Here is a 7,765-nt window from a genome sequence, read left to right as displayed (position 1 = left end):
TGAGGATGGGGACACAAGCAGACACTGCCTTAACCGAAAAACAGGAGAGGACCATCATTCCCTCACAAAACTCGTTTGGAAAAATTGATTCAACGCATGCCTTGATGGCAATTCTGTGTCACCTTAGTGTATCTCTAAGTCATGTGAGATGTTACCCTGCTTTCCAATGAAACTGGACTTCTGCCTGTATCTGTGTATCGGGAGTATTTAAGAAAGCAGTATATTCCACCTAGTAAGAGTAATGAAGCATCATTTTTTTTAATTATACCAGCTTGGACATTTTCTAGTGGAAGACACTAATTCTGAATGAATGTAATCAAATCAGACAGCTATAAGTCCAGATAGCTTAAGCATAGATGTTGGATCCCCCATCAATATGCCGGTAAGTGGTTCTTGTGATAGCTTTCATCTTAAAAATTACAGCAGAACTCTAAAAAATTAAATGACAATTAAAACAACTGTACATCAGTGATGAAGATTCCTAAAGCAACAAGGCCAGAGAAGTCATGTCCTGGTCTGGTTAAATAAAATGGTTAATAAAAATGTCAGCTGGGACATTTTTATTAAGGACCATTACCTCTAGCAAAGCTTTCTCTTGGTAGAGTGAAGCAAACTGAATGCAACAAGTAAAGCTATGGTCTCAAAAACCACAAAGTTTTAACTTCTTATAGCTCAGTAAGAAAAGGATTTATGGAGGCAGGTTGAAATCCTACACACAAACTGTGCTTACAAGATTTCAGTACACACCATTCCATTACAAGAGCTATCAGAAATTTTACTTAGTGGGCAGTTTCCAATTTAGTACAATGTTAAGTGGCAGAAAACTTCTCAATTTTATGAAAATTAATTCTGTTTTTCAACCAGCTGTAGAAGATGACACTAAACCATCTGGCAGCTATCATGTATAATTTTCTGTGTTTAAAATTAAGGAACTGGACCGGAGGCCAATGATTTGTGCTATTCAGTGCATCTTCACTTTGTGTCTTTGCTATCCAATGCCATCAACTTGTCTTCTGCACACTGCCAACAGAAGGACAGAAATCTTTTTTATTTTTTTATTTTTTATCTTAGATTCACATCACTGGTGGAAAAGGCTGTGTTTTACAAAAATACTTCCTTGTATTTCAGATATGAATCTGAAACAGAACTACAGAGAAACCATGCTGGGGTCAGAAAGAGCACATGCAGATCTGACACCTGATTTAGTCTCTTGATGTTTCAGGGATGAAGCTCCCTCCCAGTCTGTTCACTCTGTCCTTGGAAGAGGTGTAGAAGAAACAGCTTCCAGGGAGCAACATACAGATATTTACTCATATCACTGGCTGTATGCATGGTGGCTTTCAGTTTGGTAAGCAGGATGAGGGGAGCAACAGAGTAAGAGGATGAAGAGGGAAGCAATGGAGAATGGAAGAGGATCTTTCTTCAGGCAGAATATTCATATTGCCTAGTCTGTGTTCCCCAATAACACTGCCTGAATTACTGAATTAATGAACACCGTTGGGATGAATGATAATCAATTTGTGGATACTATTCAATAAATGAAGCATGTCCCTGATCACAGACAGAGGTTTAGAACACCTGGCAACCATACTGCAAGCTCGTGTGCTTGCACATTCAGTTATTGTGCAACTTAACTCACAGAGTACGGGAAGCAAACTTCTCACAAGCTTAATTTTATCTGCAAAAATTCTGACTATAAAGACTGACACAGATGGTATTTCAGATACCTATACTTCTGGTATTAAGATAGCCATGCTTTCCCACAACAAAATAAAACAAAATCTGTGTTTAAAGTCTGTGTTTAATTCATTTCTCCCCGTTGGCATAAAAGCCACCTTAGGAAACCACTGGTGGTACCTCTGGCAATTTTATTGGACAATTGCTCAGATTTAGAACCATGTTAATGTTGAGGCTGCTATACTGTTATTGTAACACATATTTGAAGAAACTGGTTAATTCATGAAGTAAAGCCTGGCGATTCATTTGCAGCGAGTTCACACAATTTTGCAAACTATCTCTGCAGAATCAAATAGTAAGAGCACACATGAACAGTTTTTCTTCTATCACAGTTATTAAGAGGTTTTTGAGTGATTTCAAGATTTCTTTTAATTTAGGAATTATTATTCTCCTCTCATAAATTGACTTAGAGCAATTACATTGACAGGCTTAATGATGTAGCTGGCCACAGCATCTCTATTCAGTCAAACAAAAATGTCATCATTCTGCTAACAAATAGCTTTTTCATGTCTCCACTTCTCCACTTCAAAAGTTGATAGTCCTTAAATAAGAAGCCTGATTAAGTTTTGTCTATCTACTTTTAGTTCCTGTGCTTTATCTGGTGATAATTCAATGTAAAAGACTTCGGAAGAGTAGAACCCTATTATGGGACTAGGTCCTCTTTATGCCTGACCTAGAGCTTACCTTATCAGTTTTAATGATCAAAGTAACCAAAATATGGATGGAACAGGCCTCTAATTCTGTTATTTGCTTAGTACATTACTTCCCCCCCCCCCCCCTTTGTTTCAGGAAATAAGACTTGGATATTTACTACAGAGAAGGCAGTCCCAGAAGTGCAAGTGACTCAGCTTTCCTATGTGTTTCCCTATGTGAAACACAGTGTGTCATGAGCCAAATTTAAAAAGCAGTAAAAAGTGAAAAGACACTTTCAAAGGGAGTTGACATAGCACTACTGCTACAATGTATCTAATTTCAATTCTAAATATAAAGTTTCAGTTTTGTTTTCAAATCCCCATTCCTGCCTCAAATCCAGTAGAAATAGCATCTGCCAAAAACATTAAGTATTCAATTTATGCAATTTCTTGACCACCAAGTTTAGCACTAAATAGAAGATTTCCTCCCTCATACAATGAAAAACTACTTGCAGCTTTGCTCTTTATTCAATTCACTGTCCAGAAGAAGGAACAGTCTTTCACTCCCTGAAAAAAGTCCTGAATACCCACAGGGAGTATGGCTAAGAATGGTTTCAGAGAGAGACATAAGCGGTAGTAAGAGATGAAAATCCTCACTTCACCCTGCTAAATCCAGCATTACACTTCAGTGATGTGACAAGAAAAGAGCCAAATACCTGCCACTTTCATCCTGCTGAAGTCCTGAAACCAGGATTAGAGTTATATAATGTTGTAAAATGGGAACTGAACTTGTGAAGGAAGGAATCTCTCAGTTCCCCTCTGTATTTAAAATGACTGACTGTGCAGCTGAATAGCATTTCCCCAACACAAACAACACAGAAGAGCCAAGTCCTCAAAACTGTAACTCTTGCCCAAGCACAGTCTTACAAGTGCACTCTTTATGTTAACTACATGCATCTGAGAATTTCTGCTCAAGAGTAAAACTGTTGGGCATGTCCTAGACAGGGAAAAATTTGATCAGATACTCATTTTGTTCTGGATATTTTGTACAGTGCTCAATCTTTGTTTACATTTCTGCATAAACTCTGAATCAGAGACTGAAATTAAGACACACCTCAATGAATTCAGGGTTCAAATCCACAAGTGTGCAAGATGAACACAACAAGATTGCTTCAGGTACAGAAAAGCTTACCTTAAAAGAGAGGTTGGTATTTCTAGTGTCCTCCTCCACATGCACAGGCCAGATCCCATGAATGCCATCACTGCACCCCATCTAATGAGTAGTCCATGTTCAAATAAGCTCTACAAATAAGCAGAGCACAGAATAAACTTAACAGAGTTTGGAAATATCCTTTCTATTGCCTTCTTACAGTTAATATCTTAAAAGCTGCCACAGTAAACATCAAATAAAACTTGAAATCAGGGAGACTACACAGTCTATTTCTGCAAGTCTGTCCTGGAAGCAGGTGAAATCTCCACCAGGTTGAGGGCACGGGCCCCAGGGACTCTGGACTAGGCAACTCTATTTTTTCTCAGCCCTGCAGCATGATCCAGAAGTCTGATTGGTCCTGAAAGCAGGGAGTAAGGGATGGCTGTCCCAAACTCTTCAGAGAGCAGAGCATGTGCATTTCGAGCTGCAAGAGTAAAGTGAAAGTGAAGGGCTGACAGGGTGCACAAACTTGGCCCTGCCAAATTACAGCCGTACTAATGCCTTACAGGAAGAGGCGTTGCATGTCCTCAAAGAGGGCTGGAAGACATTGAAAAAACTGGAGGGAAAGCACCTTGGCTACCCAAAATCTTTTTGTTTGGGAACCAAAGTGTAGATTGCTTGGCAGACCACAGTCTCTCTGACAGGCTGGCTGTGTATGTTAGAGGGTGATACACACAGTGTAAGACAGGAAAATATTGATTAAATCAGCTGTTTTTTGGAGTTCAATAATATTGGACAAGGCTGAACAGAAGATATCATTCAACCTAATCTTGCATCAAACAGGAGACAGGTAATTTTACAGTAAAAAGACAAGTGAATTAGAGTTGTAAATTTTACTAAAGAACAAATAAGAATTGCTTGGTGAAATTATATCATAGAACTTAATTAGCTTAACAAGCTCAAAATCAAATAACAGGTGAATAGGTACTGTTGCAAAGAAGCAAGGAAGACTAAAAACAGACTAAATAATTTAAGAAACAGCTAGTGTGGTGTACTTTGGATTTCTAAAATTGTTGGATATTTTATGTCAAAATGTCTAGTCTTTTAGTACTGACAAGCCAGTATTTTTGACTCATACCCTGACTCCATAAAAATTAAATTATTTTCATAAATTTGCTAAAACAAAGGTTTATTCAATGGGCTTCCTTTCACTGAGTTTTAAGAGAAGCACATGAGGAAAGCAACAAAATCAACAATTTACACAGTTTCAACACATAACTGCAATGCTCAGAAATTAATACTGCACTCAGCCGCAGTCCACGGTACCACATTAAGATAAATGATTAAACTACTGCAGGACATGTATTTGTCCAGATACTGCCTCATTCTGATACAGCATTAGTTTGGTACCCACATTACTATTACTATTATTCAGTTTATCTTACCTCCGTGTGGCACCTATTTACAGATATTTAAACTCATTCATCCAACAAAGCCGAAACAGTTGCCTGAATGCTACATTGCATGTGACCATCCTGACAAAACTAGTGTTAGGCATCCAACAACCCCAGCCTCAGGAGTCTTATTTCAGCAAATTTATGAGAGCAGATGTGGCTCCATGCCTTGCAAGACTACGTGTTGTGTTTGGCACAATGGAGTTAAGCAGCTACAGACTTTGTATTTTCCTACGGCTGTGTAAAGTACTAATTATATCAGTCTAACTACATGCTAAAAATGTATGACTGAAGCTATGTTAGCATGATTCAGGGATCTGAAATCTTGGATAAGTCCTTGCCTTTAATATACTGGGCGAACTCTTTGCAGCACTGCCTTGAAAAATAATAAAAAACAACAACTTTGTTTCATGGCAGTTTAAGTAACAGATGTTTAATCACTGGTTTTAAAGTCTTCTTTCTGAAAACTGAAATTGTGTTTTTCACCAGGAACGTCAGGTTTATTGTATAAACCATATATTTATGAACATAGTACCAGAAGAGAAATGAAGAGAAGAGAAATGTAAACAAGAATGCCATAGATATCATTTATAACAAGTGGTATTTATTTACAGAAAAAAGATTGCATGTAATATTAATTATTAGCAGTTTTTCCACAATCAAGTAGAATAATGATTTAAATATTTTAAAGAATAGTTTCAATAGGTATGGAATGCAAAATTTCTTAAATTAGACTCAATCAATCTCACGCTCAAATCCAGAAAAACGTTGCTAGTAAGCAGAAGAGTGTCTATTGCTTTCATTAAAAGGAGAGGCTGCTGATTGTCTGCTGCACTAAAACATGGATCTTGATCAAGTTATGAACAGTTATACATGTATGACATAGTTGACTCTGGGATGAGGAGGTGGGAATTTATGTCTCAGAAAGATACTCCTGGTCATGCAATCCTCAGATAATATAATACTCTATTTTCATATATTAAATGTTATAATGAAGATACTCACAATTTACCATTGTACTTGGCAATAGAAATAAGCCTCTGGTCTGAAACGTTTTTAGAACTGGAATGTTTTTTGTAATCAGGTTATTATATAAGGTCAATTAAATAGATTTAGTGGTTATGCAGCCACCAAAAATAAAGCATAAATACAAGACATCATTCTCCAGGGAAGATCTCATCACCGAAACCTGAGGGGATCATTAGCCCCAATTTCAATTTCACTCTTATACAGCAGTCAACACTGTGCAATGCATTATGTTTTGTATCATTAGCTGCAGCTATGCCAAAGAGCACGGTTACTCTTCTCATCTATCCGGCTTAGAAGCAGCAAGCTGCTTCCTGTTTCATCCACAGCATCATCCCCATCAAACTAATACACGTGTCTGCATCACAATATTTTTGCTGCTCTCAAATAAGTCTGCAGACTTGGCCAAGAACATCAGCTGAATTATTTGTAAGTGGTATCCCTAAAGAACTTTTAAACATGATTTCCTTTAGTAGAAGTACATATGCTTATTATTTGAAAAAAATATATTAGTAATTATTTGCTTAAAAGAGCTTATACAGCAACATCATTTTGTTCTCTATAGAGTGCAAGCAGAACAAAAGACTCTTTGGCATAACTTCTCTTTCAGGTAAAAAAGCTGTAATAGGCAGGTGGCATTCAGATTGGTTAGTTGCTGTTCCACACGAAAAACTATCAGGTTTTGGTCCTGCTATGTAAATAGTTTTGTCAAAAAGCTCACTCAAAAGCAATGAAATCTCATGAATACAGATTAAAGCTCAGAATAGCAAATTTTCTCACTGTGATCAGTAAAGCCTACCTTTAACTCTCCTCATGCCAAAGTATTTAGTCTTACTGCTGAATCTAAAAAGCACATGAATCTAAAGTCTCTAAAATGTCACTTACAATTAATTTTTTTAGGCGTTAAACTACTTAGCTTTTCATAACAACATAGATATAGCTAAGAAGAGTTAGATGCTGTTGGTTCATCAAATGCATTCTGGATCTTGTTTTGTCTTTGCTTTTATTTTTATCAGAAATAACTCCACTTATGTTAATGGGTTCAAGAGGGCAGAGCTGAGCTATAAATACTTCCTTGCTAGTTGTTTCCCACTTCAATCCAACATAGTTCCAGACACCAGCTCATCATTATTATGAAACAGATTATGAAACTACCTTTATCTTGACCCACAAGTATTTCTCACATTTGCCCTTCTGAATCTCTTCCCTATTTGATGGAGGGTGAAGGTAGGGATGTTGCTGGCTGGGGTCAACCCACCACAATGACTGATTTGGGTTGATTACCTTCCACTCACATGCACTGTCACTTATCAGTACAGATAGCCTGGAAAGATGTTTTATGAAGAGTCCACGTAGAGTACTGTAAATTGGTAATAAAAGCAAGATGTCTACTGCTTATGATCAAATCAGACTAGCTATGTAAACTTAATCCTGAGTCTAGATGCTCAGTATAGAAGTCATGGAAAGTTAAAAATGATTAGCACACAAAAAGAGACAGACAAGCTTCTAGGCTAATGGAGGCACCAAAAAACCCCAAACCAAACCAAACCAAACAAAAAACAACAACAACAACAAAAGCACATAAGGAAAGAAAACAGAGAGATCCTGAAGTCCAGATTGATGTTAGCGTCCTGGGCATTTGGGACAGATTAGGACAGCAGGAGGAACAGCATCAAGGGCTCTGGTTTGACTCATGGCCACGGTAAGTTCTCAAGTCTGTTTACATGAGCCTTAGCTATTGCATTTCCCTGAAGTGTGTTGACATA

General features: G+C 37.5%; 1 long non-coding RNA gene across 1 annotated transcript in view; it reads right to left on the bottom strand.

Annotated features, from left to right (window-relative positions):
- Positions 1 to 916: 916 nt before the first annotated feature.
- The window catches only part of LOC311440301, a 68,605-nt gene continuing 61,756 nt past the window's right edge, over positions 917 to 7,765 (bottom strand). Inside the window, exons 9-10 of the long non-coding RNA XR_014695322.1 lie at positions 3,562 to 3,671; positions 917 to 1,020 (exon numbers count right to left, since the gene is read on the bottom strand). This is a non-coding gene — a long non-coding RNA (uncharacterized lncRNA). The remainder of the gene's footprint in view (positions 1,021 to 3,561; positions 3,672 to 7,765) is intronic.

Source organism: Aythya ferina, assembly GCF_964211825.1.
Source record: "Aythya ferina genome assembly, chromosome: 1".
Taxonomy (NCBI): domain Eukaryota; kingdom Metazoa; phylum Chordata; class Aves; order Anseriformes; family Anatidae; genus Aythya; species Aythya ferina.
This window is presented reverse-complemented; position numbering and strand designations above follow the sequence as displayed.